The following is a 27,223-nucleotide window of genomic DNA, read 5'->3' on the forward strand; positions in this document are numbered from 1 at the left end:
CATTCCTCTAACTGAAACATCCAGAACACTGAAGATATCATATGGGAGATTCTTTCATTGGGGGCTTGAGTTCCCAGATAACTGTTCCATCTCTCCAGGCTTGTGTAGGCCTAGGCTGCAGACTGAGCCCTGGCAACGGGAAGCCGAACACTTGCAGATGCCATGTTTAGGGATGCAGATGTCTATGGTGACAGGCACATGCAGATGCTGCACAGCACAGACCAGACCCAGGGCCTCGGTCTTAGAAGCTCATCTTGAATAGGCAACTGCACACAGATCGCTCCTTTCCAACCAAGGCCCCTATGAGAGGTCACTTCCTCGGGAAATGTCAACAGCCACAAACCAATCAAGTCAAGTAAAACGTTTCACTAATGGTGCCCTGATTTGATTTTGGAGGACGACATCTGAAAACAGTGTTTTTAATCATTAAAAATGAACTTCTTTGAAAACTATATTCTGTTTACTTCAGGAGCCACACTTGATAAAAAGCCACCACCCCCCTTTTTTATGATGGTGCACTTGTGGAGGCCACGGTGCCCTCTGACGGCGCACTTGTGGAGGCCACGGACAGCTTCCTGGGGTTGGTTCTCTTCTTTCATCACGTGGCTTCCAGGGATGAATCTCAGGTCATCAGGCTTTCAGCGAGCTCCGCTAAGCCCTTTCAGCAGCCCCCACTGTGATGCATCGGTTCACGCCAGCATCGTGGACTGGTTACTGCCGTCAGACCCATTAACCTGCTCATCTCGTGCTTTCTTGGAGAACTAGACAAACTACCTTCCGTCTCAGTGACTTTCTTTCTCCTTCACTTTTTAATGATTTACTTTCCCTTCCCCCAAATAAATCTCCCACAATACCTCATACAGCATTTAAAGTCTTACTCCACGGGTGCTTCCCACACCTGATACAGCTGACTCTGGAATAAACTCTCCAGCCACAGGGTCTGTCCAAACGTTGAACACAAAGGAGAAGCACAGAATATGCCATAACTCAAATCCAGCCCCAAAGTATAAATTCATTTTAATTAAAGATATTTGATAAGCACCCATGCTGAAAGAAATGGAGTGGCAGGGAGAGGATGGGCAGTAGGGGAAAAAACTATCATTTGCAGAGAAATTAAAAATCACATGAAGGATTCAATAACCCAGGCAGGTTTGTGATAACTCTTCTCTCTATGCACAATGGAGAATATGGTCATCTCGCTTTGGGCAGAATGGTAACCTGAAACATTACAGATACAGAGATACCAACAGAACCAAAACTAAATAACTAAATTATTAAATAATTAAATAATATTACCTAAATAATTATTAAATAATTAAAAAGTTAAGAAATAACTAGGGACAAGGACGCACAGTAATTTGCAAACGAACTGCACATTTAGAATGGTCTGGAAAAGTTTTGTTGTTTTTGTTTTTTGTTTTTGTTTTGTTTTGTTTTTTGAGACAGGGTTTCTCTATGTAGCCTTGGCTGTCCTGGACTTACTTTGTAGACCAGGCTGGCCTCGAACTCATAGTGACCTACCTGCCTCTGCCTTCTCAAGTGCTGAGATTAAAAGTGTGCGACACCACACCCAGATTATAGTCTGGATATTTAAAGACACTTTCTTGTGAGCCTCTCTGGATGACAGAACACTAGTGCCCCCAGACAATGCCAGCATCCTGCCCATCCCCAGAGTGACAGTGACAGGGCCTTGTGAGAGCAGCTGACATGGCACCGTCACCCAGGAAACCCCTCTAAGCTCCTGGCACGCACCCAGAAGCCCAGAAGAAACACGTCTTGAAACAAACCCAGAGGCTCTCTGCTGGATGACCCAGGCCCAAGGTACAGAAAGAAGCAGAAATCCTTAAGAGCAGGTTGGCATGACAGAAAACCTTAAAAATAGCCACGTACCCATGAACCCTCAAAGACCTACACAGCAAGTCCAGACTAACTCTGACAGTGGCCACTGTTACCAAAGACAAACCTGAAACAGAACAGCAAGATAGAACCTGTGAATGCCACAAACAGGAGACTGTGACAACAGGCCAGCGAGACAGAGGAGGAATAGATGTTACAAAAAGATAGCTCCAAAGAGGCAAGGCTTGAGCTGGTGCGATGGCCAACAAAGCTGAGGAGAACCTGAGTTTAAAACCTGGCTCCCTACGGTGGACAGAAAAAAAAAAAAAATCAATTCCTGAAACTTGTTCTCTACCCACCACACAGACATGCCCCATAGGCATGCGCGCGCCTGCACCCCCCCCACACACACAGTTGTAATTTGCATCTTATAAAGTAAGTGTTTTTAAAACACTACATAAAAATTTAAAACTTAAATATATAGTAATTAAAATAAAAATCAGTAGATGGGTTAGGGAGAACATAGAGGACAGTTAATAAGCAGGAAGCCAGACTTGAACACTTAAGAAAAGGTTACATACATAAAGACTGGGAAATGCAGGCCTGAACCGATGGGACACTGACGGAAGAAGCCGCGGCTGGTTCACAAAGAAGATGCTTGGGAGAATGGAGAGCAACGGAAAGTTTGAAAGTGAGATGAAGTAGTATTCACACTGGGGAAAAAAAAGGCACTATGTAATGCCAAATGGGAGAAGTTAAAAGCAAGCCAGGAGCTGAGGACAGCTCATCAGGTGAAGCGCTTTTCATACAAGCCTGCGGATCTGAGTTTGAATCCCCAGAACCCGTGACGAAAGCCAGATAGATGCAACAGCAAACGTGGAGACAGGAGAATACGTGGACGCTCACAGCCCAGCTAGCCTGGCCTACAGAGCAAGAACAAGGGACAACCTCAAAACAAGCAGAAGGCAAGGCCTGACACCCACGATTGTCCTCACTCCCTCATGTATCTGTGGCACAGGCCCCCACACCCACACCCATACCCAATAACAAAAACTAATCCATGTCGGAATATCCATGATATAAAAACAAGTATGGAAGGTTAATATATCAGACAGCAAGAAAAATACGATGACAGCTCAAAGAAACAAGACTTAGACTGACAGCCGCCTCTTCTGGAAATGCTGAGAGCCTAATTTACAGAGACACAAAATCAACCTGAGCGGCTGGAGGCTTCCTCTGTGGCTGTGAAGGCGTGTCTCCTGAAAGGATCCTTGGGACTACAGAACAATCAAGGCTGTCTCTGTCCCTCATGTCCACTATCTCCAGCTTAACCAAACAGTGTGGACTGGGAGGGTCCAGAGGGGCAAGACGCCAGCTGCATCCTTCCCTTGTGAAGCCCAGCCTTGCACTGTTTGATGGTCTGTGTGGGACCGACTACGGCAAAGCACACTATGTAAAGGATGTTTACCAGTGCCACCCACCATAACTCCGCAACTTGAATGCTCTACCTACAAAAATTAATATCCAAGAATAAAGAACAAATCAAGGCATTTGCAACACACCCAGGGCGGGTAAAAAAAAAAAAAGGCATCAAGAATTATAACTTGTTTTTTAAAAAATGGGTAAAAGACGTTGTGAAGACACCTCACACATAAGAGAAGAACCAAGCAGGGCAAAAGTAAAACACAACCTGGCAAAATCCAAAAACATGGTAATAGCCAATGCTGGTGTAGATGCGGAGCGACTGCTGTGCTCGTTCACAGCTAGTCAGCTGCAAGACGGGGCAGCCTACCTGTAGTCTAGTCAGGCTAAGGAAGCCCTGGCTGAAAGCACAACTGAGCAGTCACACATCCAGGCATTTACCCAAGGGAGTGAAACACTCGGGTCTGTTATGGGATACACGATGGCTTTCTGGTTGGATTTAAGTCCTTCTCCACCGCAGGAAACTCGTGCCCGGTACTGCAATGAACTCATGGTTGGGCGCTCATGGGTCCCAGGGCTGAACTTACTATCATCCTTCTGCTGAATGGACAGAGTACGGAACTGCCCGCTAAACTGGTCTTTGCATCCCCAGATGAGTGCAGCTCTTGGGTCTCATCAGAGAAGTTTCTTTGTGCAGTGGGTGTGGTTGGTTATTAACACAGAAACTTCCAACTGGTAAAAAGTGCAGAGAGTACATGTCGATGGAGTCGTAGCCCCTCCCCAAGACTCAGGGACCACCACAGAAAGCGAGTGGAAGGATGGTAAGGGGCCACAGGCTGAGGAGGATCAGAGTGCCTTCTGGAAGGACAGGACCACTGCGCTCATGAACTCAAGGCGGCTGCGGTGCCTTCACAAGAACAAGCCAGTCCACAGTCGGGCATGCAAGGCTGTGAATCACAAGTCCCCGCCCCTAACTGAGGAGCTCTGAATGGAGGAGGAGTCAGTTCTCTTTATTATTTTATGTGTATGAGTATTTTGCTTGCATGCATATTTACGTGCCATGTAAAAATTCTCAAATAATTAAAATATTATATAAAAGTCGGGTGCAGTGGCGCACGCCTGTAACCCCAGCACTCAGGGAGGCAGAGGCAGGCGGATCTCTATGAGTTTGAGGTGAGTCCAGGGCAGCCAAGCCTTCACAGAGAAACCCTATCTAGAAAAATCCAGTCAGTCATTTCATTTGGCTTCTGACTCTGTGTGAACGTGTTTATAGCTTTATTCATAATTTTCCAGCACTGCAAGCAGCTAAAACTTGAGCCAAGCCAGGGGGATGGACAAATTCTCATGGTCCTTACGGTGCAACACAATTACTCAGCAACTGAACATGAACCACCAAGACAAAAGAAAAAACAAACAACAAACAAACAACAACAAATGAAAGTGCTAAGTGAAAGAAACTAGTCTATAAGGCAGTACAATTTCAGACGAGCAATAAAGACAAAAACAAGTTCCCAACAGAAAGGGAAAGGAAGAGACTTTTAGAGCTATGACACTATTCTGTAAAATAAGGATGGGTGTGGCACACTCATGGAACAGACCTACAATCCCAGTTACCTAGAGGTTAAGTCAGGAAGATGAAGATTTCCAAGTTCAAATCCAGCCTAAGCCACTCAGGAAGACCCTGTTTCAAAATGTTTAAAAGATAAAAGCCACATGCACTTGTCAAAACCAGGGACTTTCACCAGGTACAAGGGGACTGTATTCCTTAGGAGTAATAATGTAATCACAGCACAGCACTGCAAGCCTTGACTGTAACAAAGTATCACACCAGCAAACCAGGGTGGCTTAGATGTGCAAGTCAGGGCTCCCTGCTCTAGCTCTCTGCAGATCCAATTTTTTAAAAAAAAAAAAACAGATCCAGCAAAGAAGAAAAGGGTGAAGGAGAGGCTTCTGAGCATTAACACTTGGTAAAATAACTGTTAAAAGGTGTGTGCCAATAAAGACACTCCACCCAGTAAGCAAAGACGCTGGTTAGAATGCTAGAAAGCGTAAGCATATGGCAAGTCTTTAAAAGCAAAACAAAAACAAAAAAAACCAAACAAACCCAACAACAAAAAACTAACTTTGAAGGACTTAAAGGGAAGTGAAAATGTATACGCCCCCTTTAATGTAACTGAGTTCTGTCTCACGGGGCGTGGACACTTCATAACCCAGTCAGTCATTCCATTTGTAGGTGAAATTCACACAACCATATTCACAGAGGGTCCAAAATAGTAACATGATAGGAACAGCAACTTCAGACACAAAGAAATAACATAAGTGCCCTTTTCAAAGTTCATGGAAAACCTTCTTGGTAAGGCATAAAGTAGAGAGACCAGACAGGCACTAGCTCCCCAACATCAGAACTCAGGAGAGCCTGAGGTGTTTGCAGTGAGCATGGCCAAGTGCAGCTGAAGTTACACCTCCCATCTCCACCTCAGCAAAGGGCACCGTGGGGTACACCGGTAAACAGCAAACAGCACCTACAGGTCCTCCCTGGATGTTCTCAACCCTGCCCAAAGTTCACCAGTCTCCCCTGGGGGTGCTTTACTTCTGGGGGCTCCTCTTTCCTAACGCCAAACCTCCCTCGCCCACCCAGCCTCCAGGAGGTTTGGAGTGTAGGCTGCTTTCTTCTGCCTCTCCTTGCCTGCTTGCAGTCAAGAGATGTAGGCTCAATTTTCTTAGCAAATATATCTTATTATGAACTTATTAACCGTGAGTACTTCACCTTATAACCCGACTAACCTAAACAATAGGAAAAGAAGATTAAAGAATACAATAATGAAACCGTAAGGATACCCATTCTGAGGAGCAATTCTCCTGGCGTAATCTGCAGGATTTCTTCTGCTGGAATCTGGAGCAACCAGAACCCAGAACCACAGCGGAGCCCGGAGCCCGGAAGCCTTCCCTCGAGCGGTTCTCTCTAGGAGCGTCTCAAAGTGGGGCAATGAACAGCCAAAACTATCCCAAGTCTCCAAAGGCCCCGCCTCCTGTTTTTGGCTCACATTTATATCTCCTCTCAGAATTTGTTCAAGTATGTTTTTCAGCTGGTTAACAATCAATCTCCCCCCTCACAGGTGGTTCGACTTCTAAGGGGATAAACACCACCAGCTCTCTCACAAGCCTTTTTCCCATCCCCCACTTGTGATGGAAACAAAAAACAGGTTTATCTCTCCTTCAAAGAGATTCCCCTAAATCAAGAATCCAGCTGTGACACTGACCTCTCCCACCCCCACCCCCACCCCCAACACCCCCATCCCCCCACAACCCCCAGTTCCTTCGGGAGCTTCCCATCACACGTGGACCTTCATGATTGCCAAGGCCCCGCAGCCACCTGGCTGTTTCCCCAGATGGCTGTCCTGTCACCCGTCTTTATCTCCACAAGAACCCTTTCAACATTTCTCAGCCTGGGCCCAGGCTACCTCCCCAGATTCAAACATTCTTTACCAAACCTCACATGGCGTGTGATTCGCTTTAAAACAGTAGCCACTGAGGCTGGAGAGATGGCTCAGCGGTTAAGCGCACCTGCAGTTCTTCTGAAGGAACAAATTGGGTCCCAGAAGGTACCCCGCCTGTGTGGAGCACTTACGGCTGACCATAATTCCAGCCCCAGGGGATTCAACACCTCTCCTCTCCTCTCCTCAGACTCCAGCACTCATGTGCACACTCGCACAGACAGGCACATACTCCCACACACAATTAAAATATCATACCAATAACAACAACAAACCAGTACCTGTCCTGTTAGTCTACCCTGACCTTCTCTGTCCTTAATTAGGATGTGTGTCCCCTAGTCAGAATACAGGTAGGCCCTGTGTGGGCAAACTGTAGCCCCACCATGTCTGGCTGAGAAAAGGCTCTTCATCAATTATTCAGTGACACTTGAGGGATAGCTCAATTGCTCCTACAGCGATTCTTTTCAAGACGTTAAGAAGAAAACGATCACATCTGCTCACTGTGGGTGCTGGGTACCTGGGATCCTTGCAACATTATATGTATCTGACACAAGACCCTGAGCCTCAGGCAGTGGGAGAGCCGAGTCCCACAGGCTGAGTCCCTCCAGATCTGGTCCTTCTGCCAGAAGGAGACCTGGGAGGGGAGGGGAGGGCAGGGGAGAGGACAGCACCAGAGCTGGAGTCCCTGAGGCTTCCCAGGCCTCTAGACCACAGCTTTGCCTGCAACACAGACTTTGCCCAGGCATGTGGGACAAAGCACACAGTTTATGCCTTCCGCTGGAGCCATGTGGGTAAGAAGCAGTGCTCTTGGGGGACAAGGTGACTAGCCTCGGGATGACTTTCCATTTAGACAGGACAATGATTCACCACCCTCTGTCTGCACTTGAACCAAAAGCTCCTCTGCGCCCCTGTTTGAGAAGGGACGGGATCCAGCGCCCTGAGCTGTCTGGGCTCCATCTTTTCCCTCACACACCCGACGGGACCAAAACTCTAGTGTTTGCTTCATGTTCTTCTCCAGGGCATATCTTTCAAGGGCCCATGAATCTATAACGTCCTTGGGCAGATAAGGAAACAACTCCTGTGGAGGAAACTGAGGCTGGAGGACTAAAGGGCCCATGTAAAAATGATGCGGTTCTTTTTGAAAAGACATGAATGAAATCAGTAGTACACAGGCCTTCTGCTTTTCCCACACGGGTGCAGTTGGCCTTTCTCAGATGTGACAATGACGACAGTTGCTGCCACGGTGCATTCCTAGGTTTAGCTCTAGGCGGCATCTGCAGGCCACCACAGCTCCCCCCACTAAGTGCTGCCACCATCCCTGGATGGCTTCTCTTAACTCATCTCACCCTGGCCTGTCTCCTGCTCCCTCAGGCCTGCCTGCCTGCTTTCCTTCCTTCCTTCCTTCCTTCCTTCCTTCCTTCCTTCCTTCCTTCCTTCCTTCTCTTTCTTATAGCCTTGGCTGTCCTGCACTTCCTCTGTAGACCAGACTGGCCTCAATCTCACAGAGATTTACCTGCCTCTGCCTCCCAGAGTTCTGGGGTTATGGGTGTGTGCCACAGCACCCGGCCATGCCATGTACTCTTAGTCTTTGTCTCCTGGAACATTCTTTCCACCTGACCCATCCAACTCCCTGTTATGGCCCTCTTAGCAATGTCTGCTTCTCCAGGGGAGGGAGGTGGGCACTGTATACTCACATTGCCCCCTGAACTGCTAGAGCTAAACAAACTCCAAGAACGGGCCACATCTGACATTGCTCACCGTTGCAGTACTGTGTACCTGTTTCGGGATATTGGGGGAGAATCCATTAGACTCTGGAGAACTTTAGCCTATCTGCACCCACAGAAATGCACAGAACTTCTGGGGGACATTGCTCTGCTGAACTCTGAGTGGCATCCTCCAACATGAAGAACAGATACAAAAGCCGTAAGTCAAGAGGTCAGCTTCTCAGCGACCGTGTTTTCCAGAAAGCTGCCTACCCGTGGACCTCTTACAGGTCCTAAAGCCAAGTTCTCGGAGAGTTGTGGTCCCACGTTTCTGTAACCAAGGGTGCTCAGACAAGTGGACACCTGGGAACCAAGTTCACCCTCTACAACTCCTGGTGAGCCCGGCACAGAAAAAAAAGGGGGGCTAATAACAAATAAATTCTTCATTACCCAAGATTCCTCCTAAGAGAAACCCCTTCCTGCATGGCAGGATGACTATGTATACTTGTCCTGGCTCACCCAGGTGCTGGGCACCCAATGAGGCCACAGTCCTGAACCACTCCTCGGAGGTTTGTGTGCATCCACGTGGCTCACACTCGCTGTACTTATTCTCTCATTTGCTCACCCACGAGTACACACTGCTGCCTGTGGTGCAGTTTTCTTCAACTAGGAAGGAATCAAGGGACACGGCAGATGAGGCCCTTCCTTCAAAACAACATCGTTCTAGTGAAGGGCACAGTGTCAGATGAACAGGGGGGCACAGTGTCCGATGAACAGGGGGGCACAGTGTCCGATGAACAGGGGGGCACAGTGTCCGATGGGGCTGCTTCTGCGGACACCGCGATCTGGGCACTGGAAGTATCTGAGAAGCAGGAAGCAGGGCGGGCTAGAGAAGAGCGCTATGGTAAAGTATGCTCCTTCAAGAGCGAGTGACACTTCCCAAGTGTTCTCCCAGAATGGCCCGGGGACACGTAGATACGCCCAACCCAGTGACATTCACACACAACCTCTAAGACAATTTCAAGTTCAGAGTGGTGAGACACAACCATAGAGACTTTCTATGAATCTCCAGGGCCTAACTCGGTGCCCAGGCCTGGTTTTCCAATATCCCTGTGGACTCTACTGAAAGCCGATGGTGGCCTGGCTCCAAGTTTCCCCCTCTTTCCAGGGTAGACATCACTGCCAGCACAAAACCAACCAACAGTGGCTTATTTGGCCACAAGGCCTACAGCTCTGCCAACTGTGGTCTCTAACTGGTACGCGGAATGGCCAGTACTTTGTCACTCAAAATCTCAGCCCTAAGTCCCCTCCTCAGTAAGCCTCTTCTTGGCTTCCCTACGGAGCAGGCTGCTCTCTGCCCTCCAGTTACCACCACGTCAGTCTGCTTTTCTATTAAGGAGCTAGCTGCCATCAGAGCACACTTGATTTAACCATGCTGTGCCCCCCCCCCCCCCCCCCCCCCGCTGAAGTGTAATTGTCACGTCTTGCCCACACTGGTGTTCCCAGGGCCATGCGTAACGTGTAGGTTCTGAGGCATTAGAACATCTTCCCATGAGCTGGACTCTCAACAACCTTAAGAAGGCACCGATGAGCGCACAGTGGGTCAGAACCAGAGAGCTCCCCCCCCCCCCCCCCCCCCCCCCGCGGAAAGCATCAGCTGCAGCATCATCCTCAGCCAAGCAGCGTGGCGTGGGAGATGAGTGTCACAGACCTACCCCTGGGACAGTGAGGCACTGGGACAGTGCCACTGTCACTCTGGGCTGTGAGGAGCTCCTTGGAGTACTGTAGGCCCTTAGTTATTTTCTTATTGCTCACAGTTATGAAACATAAAACCCTGAGAGCAAATTTTTCTATTTTAGAACCTTCTAAACATTTAACTTTGTAGTGTACATCTATGGTAAATATTTGCCGGGCACTTAGGGCCTATGCTGGAGCACCTAACAAACACTCCGCTTTTACATTCTGTTCCTAACAAGCAAGTTCAACCCTCAGCTCAGGTACCTCTCTTTCCTGGGAACCCACACCCACTTGCTTTCCCTCACTCTTCAGGCTCACAGTTTGGTCAGCCAAGTCCTTACCAAGAGCCATATCCAACGGCTGTCTCTATCTGTGCCTACTCCTTTTCATGCTGAAGGATGCGGGGACAGCAGACCAGTGATTAGCGTGTGACCATGTCACCCCTACTCCCTGACAGACTGCAACGAGTAAGGTGTAAAACTGACATCTACTACACAGTGGGCCACTTTGCTTTACAGGCAAATTGGAGCAGGCACAACTTCGCAGCGGTTTCTCTGAAAAGCATCCGGGAGGCCTGAGATGCACCACCTTTGCCTTCTCCACCCAGGCAAGCTGCAAGGGCAGGCAGGAGACAAAGCCCCTCCTGAGCGACAGAAACATCTGTGAGAACTTTTCACCACGATGAGTCTCCTTCACGGGGAGTGATGCCCTTGAACATGAAGCCTCCCAGAACGGACTCAGCATTCACGCCTCTGAGTAACAGGTTCTCTCCAGGCCATGAACGCAGAGGAGACGTCCTAAGGACAGGTTAGTAAAGTCAGAAGGCAAACCCTGATGTGGCTACAAGCCCATCTTCTTTTCAGGACAATGCTGGTCCCCGGCACACAATGACATCTTTCCAAGATCTAATATGCCTCTTCCATTTGCCCCAGGCTAAGCGACAGCCATGCCCCCAACATCCCCATTCACCATGAGACAGGTATCTGGTTACCCTGCTGGAAGTATCTAGGAGGCAGCTGGATGGACACCTCAAATTGAGTGCTCACAGACATCAAAGAACTTATCCACTGATTCCCAGGGGTCCTCAAAAACTGCAGGTTCAGGGTGGCAGCAAAGATCCAGAGAGTTCTGGGCAGTCACAGAAGGCACTAGCCAGAGCCAAGGTCAAAGTCAGGGGCCACCTAAGTCCACTGGCCACCCCCAGGGCTCTATTCCTTAAGCTCTCTACAAATAAAAGATAAAATTTTTTTTTTCCTGCTCAAATATAAAGAGGGTACTTAGACCAGAGGAAGCTGAGAATCCATCTTGAATTCAGCTGTTTCTGTTCTTACAAAACAATCAGAAAGGCAGAAAGCAGTCAAGTTCTTACTGTTAGTCAAACTTGGCTGGAATTCAGGAGCTGCTTACCAGCTGGCTATGTGTGCAAGGGTCACTGGTTGTCTGGTTTTACAATGTGATGACTGTCCCAACTCCAGGCCAGTACTCAGGGCTTTAATGAAGATCCCACAAAACAGCCCCTTGCATCTTATTTACGGGTACGCAGCAGACATGTCACAGTCAAATTACCTTGGTGGTTGCCCACTGACAACCAGAGCCAGCTTTGACTAAGACCTCAGGGCTGGACCCTGAATAGAAGGCACCCCAAACATTGTCCAGGAAACACCGCAGCCCAACCTTCAAGCTGGAAGATTTCCATGGAAGTGAGCACCTTTGTTGCTAGCAAGCTTTTTCAGGAGTCGTCTTGTCACAGCCTGGGTAACTCCAGAGGCTGGCACTTAGAAACACCCATGTGATCAGACAGCCTGCATTCAAGAGAAGCTGCCTCCAGCCTCCAAAAGAAGTCACACCCAGGATTCTAGAAGGATCTCCACCCAGACAAAGGAGACTGAAACAAGTGGCCAGGAGTTCTGACCCTCACCTGACCCCATGCACAATACAGCCCCTCTAAAACCACTTTCTCTCCAGCGACCCAGCCACCAACAGCTGTGGGATGTCAAAAAGAAGGCTGCAGGGGTCTAAAGTTACCCCTCCTCCAGCACAAGAGAAGAAAACACATTTCTGTGTGTCTGACTTTATGTTCTTCTGTGGAGGAACAAATGTCGACAAGATATAGGATGCCTGCACTGCCTGCCACCCAAATGCAGGGAACATATTTTTTTTTTTTATACAAAGCTACACCCGCTTAATTGTGGTGCATTAAGTATTATGTTCATTGTTTCTGAAACTGGGGAGAAATGAATAATTTATTTCAGACAAAGGAAACTCTTGAAAATGAAATGCCTCATCTTTTAAAATTACAATTTGGAAGACAAGAATGAAAAACCACCCAGAGCCAGCCAACCTTCCACTACTAATAGCAAACAATGCATAGACTGCGTCTGTGCTGTTTGCAAACACTACGTTTTCAAAAACCTTCTCCAGCATAGTGGGGGAGGGGAAACAGCCTTTTCACCATGCTCACATCCGTTTTGCACTGGGCTCACTCACGTATCTACTGTGAGTTTTCCGTGCTGGGTAAACCCTTTCCTCTCCCACTAAGATGCCCTGGCTTGCCAGAACTTCCTCTCCCCATATGCATGCTCTTTCCAAAACCTTATTGTGTTTTCTGCCTCTCTTCTCCCTTACCCCACCCCAGGCCACCTCACCCTACTTTGCCCTATCACTCATCACCACCTCCCTCCCCATCAATTTGCGCAACATCTGGCCCACAGAAGATTCTGGAAATAATGGACTCCTACTATTTTGTGAGTAGACATTGCATTTTTAAAAGTGCACTCGACTTTAGGTTCCAGCACAGTGTCTTTTCTTTCTCTTGTCTGTCTGTCTGTCTGTCTTTTTTTTTTTTAATTCAACCCATCTATCCCCATTTCATGCTAACAAACTGAGGTAAGAGGATGAAGGGGTAGAAGGCACAGAAAAAGAACGGCTGTCCTGCTGCTATGATAAACACCACAACCAAAAGCAACCTGCAAAGGAAGGGGACTACATTCCCTGTTAAGTGTTCATCATCACAGAGAGAAGCCAGGGCAGAAACAAACGGGAGCTGAGGCCATGGAGGAACAGCTCTTACTGCCTTGCTCTCCAGGCTTATGTTCAATTACCTTCTAATAGCTCCCAGGAAGACCTACCCAGGGTTCGCACCACCCACAGCGGGCTGGGCCATCTCACAGTAATTATCAGTGAAGAAAATACCCCCACACACACACACATACACAGACACAGACTTGCCTATGACCAATCTGATGAGGACATTTTCCCAGCTGACATTTCTTCTTCCCACTCCAGTTTGTGTCAAGTTGACTAAAAAACAACCTGAACAACATTAGCAGTTGCTGGCTTCCTGCTTCCTTAGCTGCTCCGCAATGCCAGAGCACACTAAGCAGGCTCTGTTACCTGCAGCACCTTGTGTGAACTGGATACTGCTGCTGCCCCATTAACGGACAGAACCGTCTACTTGTGCCCCCACAGCAGGGATGCAGAAGTCAAACCAGGTGTGCAAGCTCTCTGCACACCACTGTGCTGCATCACCTTCTAATATAATCATCAAGGCCTCCCGCCACCCCCAGCCCGTCCCACCCTGCCTCCACATCCACCCTGTGAAGGACCGCACATGTCTTCTTGGTGGATCCCATGTGGCGAGATGCTGCAGGCTCTGGGTATCTTCCTTCTAGGCCCCAGTCAGAGCTAAGGCCAGCACCACCTACCCCCCCACCCCCGACTCTAGAGGGCCATTAAAGCAACAGCATCACCACACCAGAGAGAGCTTGGGAGGCTCCTGTGCACTGAAGCAGGGTGGGAAAGGGTGAACTCCACATAGTCCACCCTCTTCATCCTGTCTTGGGGTCGGTGGGTGTGCCACGCCATCCACCCAAAGTCCTGCATCAAGAACATTGGGGTTCTTACTCAGACATTCTTGCAAAGTGTCCCAAGTTCAGTTAAGGAGTGCCCGGAAAACAGCCAGCTGAGGTTTGTACATAAAATGCCAGAGACAGAAAAACAGTGAATAGAAAAGAAATGAGAACACCCATCCATGGATGCCCCATTTCTTTGGGAGACCGAAAGTCTGCAGACAAGTTTGCCAGCACCATCTCTGTCCTGCAGGATGGTGCTGCTGGCCTGAGTACCAACAGCCATGTCTGAGCAACTGTCTCCAGGCAAGGAAGCAGAGGCACATCCTGAGCCCACGGAGGCAGTGCTGAGGCTGCAGTGGGGTACCACAGGAAAACAGGTGCGAACCCTCTGCTCCAGCGGGGTCAGGACTATACACACTCTCAGAGGCCACCAGCAGACGTTTCTTTTTATGAGCCATACCATGCAATGTCTTTGGGGCTCCACAGAATAACTGCCAGACGTCACCTCGGCCTCCCGGCTGAAGTGCCTCCTGAATTCCACCACAGTCTGGCTCCCGACTGCTCCACATCCTGCTTCCATTCCCGCAGCCATCTGTCTGCCCCACGGTATTCCCGGGACCACCCAGGGAGGTAGAGACAGCTTTGCCCACTCTGGTGACTCTGCCCCTCTGCATGCCCCTGAGTACCATGGGCACCCATATTCTTGAACACACCCTGCCCCCCTCCCCGAGGTCACACAGGTCAGTGAGAAGCAGCGCAAACCTGGCCTGTGCCTGCTCTGCCTCCACCAGAAGCTGAGGCAGAAGCATGGCACACACACTTGACCTTCTCGCTCACCTGTCTGGGAAGAACTTCGGATGAGGGACAGTCCCATGGCAAGCCTTACGTCATCTCTAGCCGGGAGGCACACAGATCCCTATGCTGCTTTTATGACACAAAACTATATTGTTGAGACACATGAAATGTCTGCAACTCCAACATACTGAGCTGGAGAAGAAAAAAAAAAAAAAGGCCACATCATACGGTTCAGACTAGAAGTGGCAGCAATGCTGAATACGGAAGCTGTCGCCTCATCCTGGTTTTGGGACAGGACAAGTACACGTGTCTTTCTACCCAGTCTCCTCCCACCATGCCTCAGGCCTGGTGCTCTCAGCATAAGAACTAGCCTGTTATCAGTACCCCAGACTCGCTGTGTCCTTGTCTGCGCTGGTCCTCACCTGAATGGCCTCCCCAAACATCTCTACTTATTAAACTCCTGTTCACCTCACAAAATCCCAACTCAAAGGCCCCCTTTAGACTGCAAAACATCGTCTCCTAAGCATAACCCAGCCATGGAAAGCACAGACTCGTAGCAGCTCTGCCAGTTGGCCCTGAGCCCCCACAAGTCTGGCCTAAGCAACAGCTATGGGTGTGGAAGGGGTTTATAGGGCCCACCACAAACGGTGGTGATTAAGAGATTCTCCAAGAGGCCAGGGCACAGTACCCAGGCTTGTACTTACTGAAGAGCCCACCAGACTGCAATAGACAGTTGCGAACCCCATGGCAGTACAGTCTTGGCTCAGCTCTGGGGGGATACAACACCAGCCCAAAAGTCAGAAGCACGGAAGGCAGCCATGCTAGCCACTATACACTGGGACCCTAAGGTGTCGTGAGTATGAAAGAAAATGGAGGATGAAAGGGGATGGGAGAGATACATACAGACCTAAGAAAGGGTGAGCAGGAGTGGCCAGGAGGCATCACACCCATGGATTACATGGGTTAGCCACTCATTCGCCATACATGATTTTCCTCATATTATTAAAAAGGAGAGAGAGCATGTGAGTTCTCAGAAGACGGGAAAGGGACAGCTGAACCCAAGGCCACTAAGATCCCCACCCCTGATATCTGTGAATGAATATGACAGGAATAAGATCCTATCACCCTGAGAAACTGAAAAATAAAAACCCCAAAACTAATCCATTTCCCTCACTCTAAAACAAATATATGTAGCATACAATACATGCCATTCAACCTCAGCATGTGGTATGCGTGACATTTATAGCATGTGTCACGTGACATATGTAACATATGCCATTATATACAATGGGTACACTATGTGATTATACGTGCCACATGTATCACATGCGTGTGTGGCATATAGAACAGACACTAAATGTGCACCTCTCAGTAAAAATTATCTACCAGTCCTTCACACGGGTTGTATACAGAACTCTCATGTGACACATACAGTGCACACGTGTAAAAACGTGTAAACGGATGGCACCACATGAACCCTGGCGCTAACTTCACATGCAAGAAGGCTGGCTCTGCCACAGCTTAGTTTTGTCTTGTTTTTATTTTCCCACTTTCATGTCTCTGTGCGGTGTGTGCACGCACATGTAAGTGCACGAGCATGCAGGTCTGAGGCTGATGTCAAACATCACCCCTGTTCATTGAGGCGGAGTCTCTCTTTAAGCCTACAACTCACTCATGTGGCTCACACTGTAAGTGAGCTTGCTCTGGAGACCCTCAGCCATCTATGGCTGGAATTGCATGTGGGCCGCCATGTCCACCACCTGCATTTTGCTTGGGTTCCAAAGATGGGGACTTCGCTCTTCATGTCTGAGCAGCAAGCACGTCACTCACGGAGCTGTCTTTCCACCCCCTGCCACAACTGAGGTGTATGTCCTATGGTGGCTTGACATGGGTCTCAGTTACCATATCCACCAAGTGGGGCCAACTTCCTACTCCTCAAGAGGATTCATGCCGGGCTTGGTGGCGCACGCCTTTAATCCCAGCACTCAGGAAGGCGAGGTGGGTGGATTGCTGTGAGTTCGAGGACAGCCTGGTCTACAAAGCGAGTCCAAGACAGCCAAGGCTACACAGAGAGACCCTGTCTTGAAAAAAAAAAAAGAAGAAGAAGATTCATGCAAAATGCCTCACCACTGTGCCTCACTTCTGTCCTAATTACTGGCCGTACTTCCCTTGCGTGGCCATAGTGAGGTCGCTCACTTCTATCTGGGGTGTGCTCAAGGGTTTCAGTGTAGTCACTCTTTCCCACTGAGATGCCGCTGGCCATTCCTGAGCCCTGAAAAGACCAGGGACCCCCGCACCCCAGGATCGTGCGGTCTCCTGGCATTGGCTTCACTGAGGGTTTATGTGAAACGCATAGAGCAAGGATCAATGCGCCATTTCATAAACATGAGCTTTAGGAGGCCTGCTGGTCTGCTCCTACGAACAATGCAATCAATACTGATTTTCATTCGTTATTAAGTGTTGGTAAAATGACAGTGTGCAGAGGGTAGGAGAACCGACAGGGGTGTGGTGCTTCCTGGGCTATCTGCTGGGACGTAAAAGGAAGGGTGCCAGCGTGGCGGAAGACAAATGAACAGCATACTGGGTCACCTGAAAGTGGGGCTCAACTGTGTGTTCCTTTCTTTACCACTGTGTAATGCTATTTATATGGCAACATGACAAAAACTGGCCCCAGGCACTCTGCTCTACTTTAGAAACCTTCCCGCCTCACGCAGAAACGGAGAAAGACAGAACGCAGAGATTGCTTTCTTCGGTTAATATTTCTGCAGTTCCGCTGGAATGGTTTTAATAGCGTGCGTGTTCTGGATTCCGGGTCTCAATTAAGAACCCATCAGAACACGAGGCCAAATATTAAAATAACAGATACTGGCTTATATTTCAACTTTAAAGGCCCTTTGTCAAACAGTGTCCTGATGTAGAGGGAAGAGGAAGCGGAAATAAAAGGGACTAAGAATCTCCTCGGGAGGGAGGAGTCTAGGTCTGGAGTCTTGGCAACAAAATGTGAGCTTTCCCAGGCTGGAGCTGTGCAGCCCCAAGAGTACTGCTCAACCTCTCTGAGCCCAAATGTCCCCCTCAAAAATGAGGAGGCAAAGTATCTGCCCTTTAACGAGCTGGGGCACAAAGGCAAATTATACATATATGTGGGCGGCTCAGTAAAAAAGGCACACAGCAGTGACTTCCCTCTGAGAGGCCCCTCCTTGCTCACTCCCTTCTTTAAACAGGGAGCAAATCTAAGCGACATGGGCTTAAGATGTCAAGAGTCCCAGATGGAACCACGGATTGACCAAAAATAGGCCAGTTGACCAAATGATTAAAAGTCTGTCATATGCTAATGCCTGGACAGGGCAGACCTTCGCCAATTTAGCAAGAGTAAATTACAATTGATTTTCAAAGAAATTGCCCGTTCCCTTCCCCTTCCTCAGCTGTGTCACACACAGCTGCCTCTGCCTTTGTCACAGCCAGGACCATCTGAGCACATGTCAAGGAAGATCTTTTTGAGGCAAAATGATTGATGAGGTAGATGTCCAAAGTTGCACACGCACACGCTGTAAGTGTACACCCCAGAGCAGATAGATACACAAATGTGCCCAAATCCTCATGTGGTATGTACGCAGTGTGAGCATGTTTCTATCGCTTTCAGAGGGCTTGTGTGCAAGGCAGCTCACCCCCACCCCAGAAGCCTGTATGTTATGCATCTCAAGTCCCTCTGGAGAGGGAAAAGCAAGCTCTCCCGGGATGTGCAAGATCATGAAAGAGCACACCTCAAGAAGTCTCCCCAAGGACTCTGCAGTCCTAAATGAAACCCTGGGCATGAAGAGAAATGGTTAAAAGATCAGAGAAGACGAGAAATCATCAGGAAGGTTAACAATGGGTGCTTTCACCCCTAATTTCTGATATGGTGATAGACCCCCTTAGAACGTTAATTAGAATGGAAGGAGAGATGAAAGAAATGCCCATGGGACATAATAAATTAGCCCCTTATGCAAATTACCCATTCATTTCCACCCAGCTAGTTGAGTCTCTAAATTACAGGAAGTGGTTAGCTTCTTTAACAAAAAAAAAAAAAAAAAAAAAAAAACACATGAAAGATTAAGTTTTGATTTTTGTTGTTTTTCTTTTTTTTAACCTGGGGGCTGGGAGGGCTTAAAGCAACACATAATTTCTTTCCTTACCATAAATTCTGAATAGGGACAAGAGGTGAAAATCAACATTGCAGCCACCGGTGTCTGCTGCCAGGACTCTTATCACCTAACCCTTGCTCCGAATCAGGGGCCAGCTCCATCCTAGCAGAAGTCTGAAGTCCTGCTGCAGTGCCCGCCCTCCTCCAAGAGAGCCAGAAGGGACCAGAGGCCAACACAGGTCAAGGACAACTGAAAGGAGGAAGGGAAATGCCACGGTCTGGAGAGCTTCAACTGGCAACTTCAAAACAAGCACACACCTAATTTTGCCTGTCATCATTGTCCTTGACAATTTATGTCCCACTGTCCCTCAAATTTATGAAGCTCTCAGCTTTCTTATCAATAAAATAACAGGGCTGGACTACAGTGACCTCCAAAAGTCCTGCCCGGGCACCTCTGTCCATCCCTGTCCCTCAAACAAACACGACCCTTGTGGTGGTTTCACTTGTTTCACTGTAACCCTACAGTTTGTGTTCTGCCTGCCAACCCACTTCGGTTCCATTTGCTCTTTCCTACTCTCATTTCCCTCTTTCCCTTTTCTTATATTCCCCATCATTCTCTCTGTATACATTTATCTAATTGGCTAAATCACAGTTTACAACGTGTTTGTGTATGCGCGCGCGCACACGCACACACATGTGTGTGTTTCAGTGTGTGTGTCAAGACCAACAGTTTCTTTGGTATGAGGAAAATGTTAGAAACGAAGAGGGCAAGGCCCATGAAAGTTTATGATTGAACACACAGACTCTTTAAGAAAGAGCCCAGGTCTGTTAAAGGCCAACCTGACCCATTACCTTCTCGCCGTCCACGGCCTCCAGGAAAGGTGGACGCTGGCCCAAGGTCCCCGGCTCCTCAGCAGTTAAGCCAGCAGGTTCCTAACCCTGGACTATAGCACTCCTTGACAAAAAAAAAAAAAAAATCTGTTCAACTTGGTACCTTCTCTCAGAATTCAGAAATGTGTTTCAGACAACACAAAAACAAGGTTTGGGGTGTCCTTTGGAAAGAACAAACCTCAACAACAAAAAAAAAGCGACGACAGAAAGAAATACTTCAGGAGACTAAGGAGAAGGAATGAGGGCAGACATATTGGCTATAAATAATTCTGTGCCTTGTTACAATCTTCAGCTCATGCAATTACCTGTCACTCAGATGTTTTATCCCCTTTCTAAAGCAGGACCTCCAGCACTCTATGCAATCTACCTGACTGTCCCCACCTTGCCAGGCTTCACTAGGGCACCTAGGCCTCTGCCGTAAAGACTCAGACACTTTGATGTCCTAATGCTTTATTCAGAAAGCTTATCGAGGCTCACATTTAATGTAAATAACACGACGTCACCTGTGGGACACGGCCGGTGACACAGACAGCTTCCTCAAGGCATCAGGCAGGTAATGAGCAAGTAGGTAAAAACTAAAACTAAAAAAAAAAAAAAGCATGCATGTGTTTTTACGCAAGTGTTTACTTGTTCAAAGACCCTAAAAGGCTTCTGTTAGTAGAATTCCTTAGGTTGGCTATCTTTTCTATCTGAAGCTGCTTGTAATTTGACATTGTTAATACAATAAAAAAGTGGCCTGCCTCGGGGGCAGGAAAGAGAGAGAATAAAACCCAAAAGTAGTGGTCTGTGAAAGTGAACCAGGAGTGTACCTAGCGGAGGCAGAAGTCTCTACCCTGTCTAAGACATGTCCTTTGCAGGGCGCAGTGATTCTTCTGCTGCGGGGTGCTGGGAAGATTTATAGGGTGAAAGCTGACCTCAAGAGTTCTTTTCCGTTGAGGAAGAGCTCCCTCCCTGGTGATCGCCACACACCCACCACCTACCACAGAGCCCTGAGCAGAACCTTCTGAGAGGGCCAGCAAGCCACAGGCATGCCTGCCACTGAGAGGCAAGGCTGCTCTCCGGAGCCTTTAAGATAGAGACAGAGTTATCATCGATGTCGCTGAGGGTCAGTCCCTGGATTAGGGAATATGCCTATGTATGGAAAAGAAGCCAGGCTCGGAGTCAGAAAGGAGACTGCAGCTGAAAGGCCCAGCAGTGAGTCCAGAGTGAGGAAGATTTGCCAAGGACTATGCTCACTCAACACTTTACATAAAAGCACTCTTAACCCACAAAAACCTATAAAGTAGATGCTGTCACCCCGATTTTATAAGCAAGGTAGTCGAGCTGTGGGTGGAGGCAGGAGTCAGCTGGGCAGGTGTCCCTTCCTCTAGCACTTTTGTGAGGTAAGGGTGGCCCCTGGGCAGAGCCACCTGAGCACTCACAGAAGACTAGACAGTCGCTGTGCCTTGTCTATGACAGTGGATGAGGGGAGACAGATGGGCCACGGAATCCGTGAAGTAAGGTTGAAAGCAGGCACGTGCTGCCAGCATGCCAACAAGGTGCTTGGCCATGGAGAGGGCAGAGGATGCTGACAGAAACCAGACCCAAGATGGCCAGTGTCAAGGCCTACTCAAAGTTCATGTAAAAGACAAGACAGGAACTCAGGGAGCAGATGGCTGTCTCTTGTCTCCTCGGGGCCTGGATCTTGGTCCTGCTGATGGAGTGTGGGTAGCAGAAGGCTGGGGAGCACCCAAAGTGTATTGTGTAACAAACTGGACACCCAATAACACCACCATGTAAGATGAGAGGCTCGGGGAGAGAGGGTCCAGGGAGGTAACGGGGAGAGACAGTGGGAATCCTTTTGGCCATGCTACATTTGCAGTAACAGGGAACAAGGAGATGGTCCCATCCAGAATTCAGCTGAAAAGACTGTTTTAGAGCCTGGACAATGCAGGAGTAGGAGAGATGGCTCTGAGCCATCCACATAGCAGGTAGCCGAGGTCCCTCAAACAGGTAAGGCGTATCCAAAGCATGCAGCAAAAAGAGGCTGCCTGTCCCCCCCCCACACACACATGGCAGTGCCCTGGCCACCTCAAGCAGAGAGGCCCTGGCCCATCAACTTACCTCTCTGCAAGGGCGTTACCTGTAAGTGGAAGGTTGGCCTAGAGCGCTAAGAACACTGCTCCATCAGTCAGGCACCTGTGGCCAATAGAAATGTCTGGACCATAATGGCTGCTGGGTGCTGAGTAGACACAGAATGTAACACGCAGTCGCTGACTTCACTGGGAAAGACAGACACATGAATATCCTCCTGATGAGCTGTGATGAACAGGGATCATAAACGGACAAGCACAGGAAAACAGGAGGAGTCCAGTGGGAAGGGCCTGTCTGGGGAGCGCAGCAAGACTGTCAGAGATGAAATGTGACCGCAGTCTTGGAACACTCTTAGATGCTTCTGAACCAGCAAGGCCACGAGCGAAGGCCCAAGAGGGCGAATGCAGGTAAAATACACAGGGGAGGGTGTGACTGATGGAGCCTGAACGGAAACAGGGCAGGCAGTAAGACAAGGCTACAAAGGGCCTCCTGCTGGGGGCCGACTCAGCTCAGAACCAGTAGCACGGAGCTACTGGGTGGAGCTCCGAAATAAGGCATCTGGCACCATTAGAGGTTGCTTTCAGGAGCTGGGCAAGGGGCGGGGGAGATGGATCAGAGCATAAGAGTGTGGACGCCTGCCACAGAGCACCAGAGGCTGGTCCTCAGCACCCACACCGGTGGCTCACAAGCCCTGTAACTCCAGCTCCAAAAGCTCCAAGATCCTCCTCTGGCTTCCTTGGGCACCCATATGTGTGTGCCCAAACACACACACAGACACCAACATATGAAATTTTAAATGACAATTTAATTAAATCAAGAGCTGAATAAACAGGAAGGACCCGCAGCCTACAGAACTAAGAGTGAAGCAGTGCTGAGGCTCTCCTGCGAACCACAGATGACGTCACAGGCTCTTCTCCAATGGGCAGAGTTTGTAATAGTTTTTTTTTTAAAGTGGGGGAGGGGTGTAAAGACAATAGCAGGCAAAGCTAATGATGCACAGCCGTGTCCAGAAATCAGACTGAAGAGAGCCTGGGCGCATCCTACTCCCATATAAAACCATTCTCAATGACCCTGGCACCAAAGTCAAAATCATGGCGCTTCTGGAATGGTCTAAGACACTCACAGGGGGGTTCTGTCTGTGAAGGGGCAGCAGAGATGCAGTCTGGGTTCTCCGTCTCTTACCTAGTCATCGCAGGAGGTCCCAGTTCTAAGACACCTCCACTTGACTTCCTTACACTATCCACGTTGGTTCTCCATGAGAAAAGCCTGGCAACTCCTGGTGCTTCCTAAAGTGCAAGCTCCCAATTAATACTTGCAGCCTTGCGGCTCCCTTTTCTGGCCCAGAGGGGCTCATCTCCTCCATCTCCTCCCTCAGAGCCACCACTCTCAAGCTTCTCTTGGCTCCCACTGGACTTTCAAACTGTCTCCAGGCATTGTTCTCTTCTGGAGAGCCAAAGCGGGGGAAAAATGGCAGCAGGTTCACCATCCTTCGGTGTTCCTGTCTAGTTATTGCTGTTGATTAAACTTTTGTGACGAAAACAGGAAGCAGATCAGAAGTTAACAGGCAGAGAGGTCTGAGGCCAAGAGAGGAGATGCCATACTCTATGACGGAGCCTGGCTCTCCAAGTGTGCGCACAGCCCCACCCTCTTCATGTCCCACACCTGCTCCAACTTTCCCTCACACTCGCTCATTTTCTCCTTTGTATAATTCAGGCCCTAGACCCTTGGAAATCACATCGGCAGAGTCCACAGTGAAGATATCTCCTCCAGGCCCTTTGCATGGCTTAGAGACCAGAGGCTCTGGCAAACAGATTTTCCACAAGTGTAGGACTGCTGACTGTCCACGGAAACACCGGCCTGGACCAGCAGCTCCATTCAAGAGAGAGCAGTTTCAGATTGTGTTTTATTGCTGTTCCTTGCTCCTGACAAGGCACAGGGCCTTTCATCAGGTTAGCAACACAGCTTTGGGTTTGAACGCCAACGAAAATGGAAACACACGTGTCCTATAGGGGGCCAGGGATGCTTCTGTGTGTACAGATGCACTCTGCCATGTATGTGTGTGTATGTGTAGAGGCCAGAGGTCCATGTTGCCTACCTTCCTATAACTCTCTCTACCTTATTTTGTTGAGACAGAGTCTCTCACTGGACTTGAAGCTTGTTGGTTGGCCCCTAGGATGTGTCTGTCTCGGCCTGCTGGTCCTCAGTGCTGGGGTTACAGATGTACACCACTGAGCTGAGCTTTTGTGTGGGTGCTGGGGACCCCAAGTTCATACCGCAAGCACTCCCATGCTGAGCCAGCATCATGGCCAGACTTCCAAACGTGTCAGTGGGAAGACTCTGCTCTCACTTGTTTTCCATGCACACCTGACAAGTCATCCAAACACCGGGTCCTCATGGCTACTTCGTATGTAGGAGTCAGCTGTCCTGCTGTCCTGGTGTCCTCACAGATGAGCCCAACCCAGACAGACACTCCACAAACTCGAATCCAGCAGCGAGGGGCTGGGTTTATCATCTTGTCTCTCCATTACCCATCGGACAGAGGCCATACTGACTAATGTGGCAAATTCAGTGACTCCAAACCCCTCAAGGCTCCATTTGGCTTTACCATACGCACTTAAGGAACACAAAAGCTCTCTGGGGCTATGAACCTAAGCCCAATGCTCTCGGGATACCAAATGCAAGCGCTAAAGGAAGCCTTCCTGCCTCTGAGGAATTCACTAGGAGTCTTAGGTGCTTGGCAGGGCAGGCCTCACATACTCAGGATCCTGTCTGCTGTGAAAACAGACCTGACTCAGTCCATTTATCCAATAAATGAATAAGAGAAACTTGGCCAATAGAGAAGATTTTTCTGATACTCATCAAGAGAATTCAGACAGGTCAGTGGTACCCCAGAATGGCCTTGCTGTTTAAAGGTGGTATGGTAAAGGAATTTTGGAGGTGACCCCAGTCTTCCTTCAGAACCACAGACTGGAGAACTGGAGGCGACGTACTCCAATTGCCTCATTATATACCAAGGAGAGACGAATGACGCAGCAAGGGAGAAGAGTCTGTGCAAAGCTCCACACACAGCTCACTGCCATTCTGAGATTGAATCAAAATGGCCCGTATTTATACGGTGGGTCACACCCTTCCAGCCATCAGAAGGAAGTGATGCTTTCATGGCAGGCAGCAGGTAAGAAGCACAAAGGAGGTCAGAGGTCAGTCCCCGGTACTCATCAGTTACACCCCATCTTAGCCCCTCCACAGCTGCTTCCTTGAAATCACACCATTCATGCATCTCTCTCACTCTCTCTCTCTCTCTCTCTCACTGCTTAAGCCAAAGAAAAACAGTCAAGATTTAGAGTAGAAATTACCAGAAAATGCAAGAGAACATGAAGGTCTCAGATACCAACTTGTAGCCTCATGTGTTGCTCCAAACACACACACACACACACACACACACACACACTCTCTCTCTCTCTCTCTCTCTCTCTCTCTCTCTCTCTCTCTCTCTCTCTCACACACACACACACACACACACACACACACACACACACAGGGTAGGGGAGAGAGAGGGGGAGGGGGAGAGAGTGAGTGTGTGTGTGTGTGTGTGTGTGTGTGTGTGTGTGTGTGTGTGTTTTCCTCTAATCCAAAAGACCAAAGAGAAAATCGTGTATAGAAGTGCATCTCAACCTGCACTTTCTGTCTCCTCAGGCAATTAATTTTTATTCCTTCTCAAGTCTCTGATGGGGTTGAAGATCAGATAGTTTAGTCTTGCAATTAAGCTTAGTTGTTTAGGGGTTAAGGTGTTTTTAGGTCTAGATAGATGTTTTAAGTTGATAGAGATGAGATACGATAGATATTGATTTACATTCAGAATTTTAGACCCACCAAGATAGGAAAGATGTTTTCTTCAAGATTGCCAAATACAAACAGCCAAAACACTATGAATGTAACATAAATTGCTGATTGTTTTGTGGTTCTTCTTGCTGTAGGTAGTTTATTGTATATGTGTGCAATAATATAAGTGTGTATGTAAAAAAAAAATTAATTTTAAAAACGAGGGAAAAAAAGAAGTGCATCTCAAGCTTCGTGTATCCATGGGGACCAGTCCAGATGGCTCCTGCTAAAATGCAGATTCTGATTAGATAGGTTTGGATGCAACCTGAGATTCCAACGTCCAACAGGTCAAAGAAACACAACAAACACTTCACAATCAGACAACTCTGGCTTTGGATTCTTCTTCTTGCCTTTATCAACTCTGTGATCCCAGGCCAGTTTCCCACCATCCCTCGGCCTCAATCTGCTCATCCTTACAGAGTGAGACTTAGATGAGGGGCCGCTGACATACCGCTTGGCATATGCTAAGGGCTCAGTAAATAACAACAGCTGCCTCTGAGGACGGGGATGATAGCTGGCTTGCAGCCAGAGCCACAACAGTGAGAACACAATAGGTGTCCAATGGGTATCTGGCCAGCGAGTGCAGGTACAACACACTAGCACGATGCCACTATGTACACGCTCCCTTGGTTCTGTGCTTTTCTCCATACAAGCCCAAGGCATCCAAAATACTGGAACACTCTCATCGACCAGCCATCACCTCACAGAACCAGACCCAACACTACATCATGTTTTACCACTAAGGCATGTGTAATGTTTCTGTGGTTATACGTACTTGAGAAAACGTCCTAACTGTAAATAAATAAAGACAGCATCCATCTGGAATCTGTATTTCATTAAGAGAAATTACTGCCTTGCCTATTGTATGTGGGCTGTCTGAATGCAGATGCTATGGGGGGAAAAATCTTAATTCTTAAAACTTCAGCTCATTTCCAAACCAAATGCAGAATTGCAAAGAGAGCCCAAACCAGCCAAGGTCAATGAGACTCCATGTTAAAGAGCAATCGGGGCAGAAACATAGGCTCCCAGAAGTGCACATACTCGCTCAGGACAAAACAGGAAAGCGAAGACAATGTGAAGGCACGGCAGAGCGTCAGCTTTTAAATCAAAGGCAACAAGTTAGTCTGCCCACAATTCCTCAACAGTTTAAGGTCATCCCCACTGTTCCCTGAAGACAGTGGCTCCATGAGAGCAGATCCTCTTCCCACAGAGGCACCGTGTAGTGTGTGCAGCAGCAAGAATATGATTGCCATCTATAGACTGGAAGCGGTTTTCCCTTGGCCCAAGAGCTGGCCAATCATATTTTATTTATTTATTTTAATCAACTCAGTCACCTCCCTCCAGGCTCTTCCAAACCACCACACCATATCACTTCATTGAGAAGTACTCCTCACTCACATAGGCACTGCCAGGCATCCCACC

The 27,223-nt window shown here is 48.5% G+C and overlaps 1 protein-coding gene across 1 annotated transcript in view; it reads right to left on the minus strand.

The window, feature by feature from the left end:
* The window catches only part of Gfra1 (GDNF family receptor alpha 1), a 201,844-nt gene that overhangs the window by 171,010 nt on the left and 3,611 nt on the right, over nt 1-27,223 (minus strand). The gene's annotated exons all lie outside the window — the stretch shown is intronic.

Source organism: Acomys russatus, chromosome 5, assembly GCF_903995435.1.
Source record: "Acomys russatus chromosome 5, mAcoRus1.1, whole genome shotgun sequence".
NCBI lineage: Eukaryota > Metazoa > Chordata > Mammalia > Rodentia > Muridae > Acomys > Acomys russatus.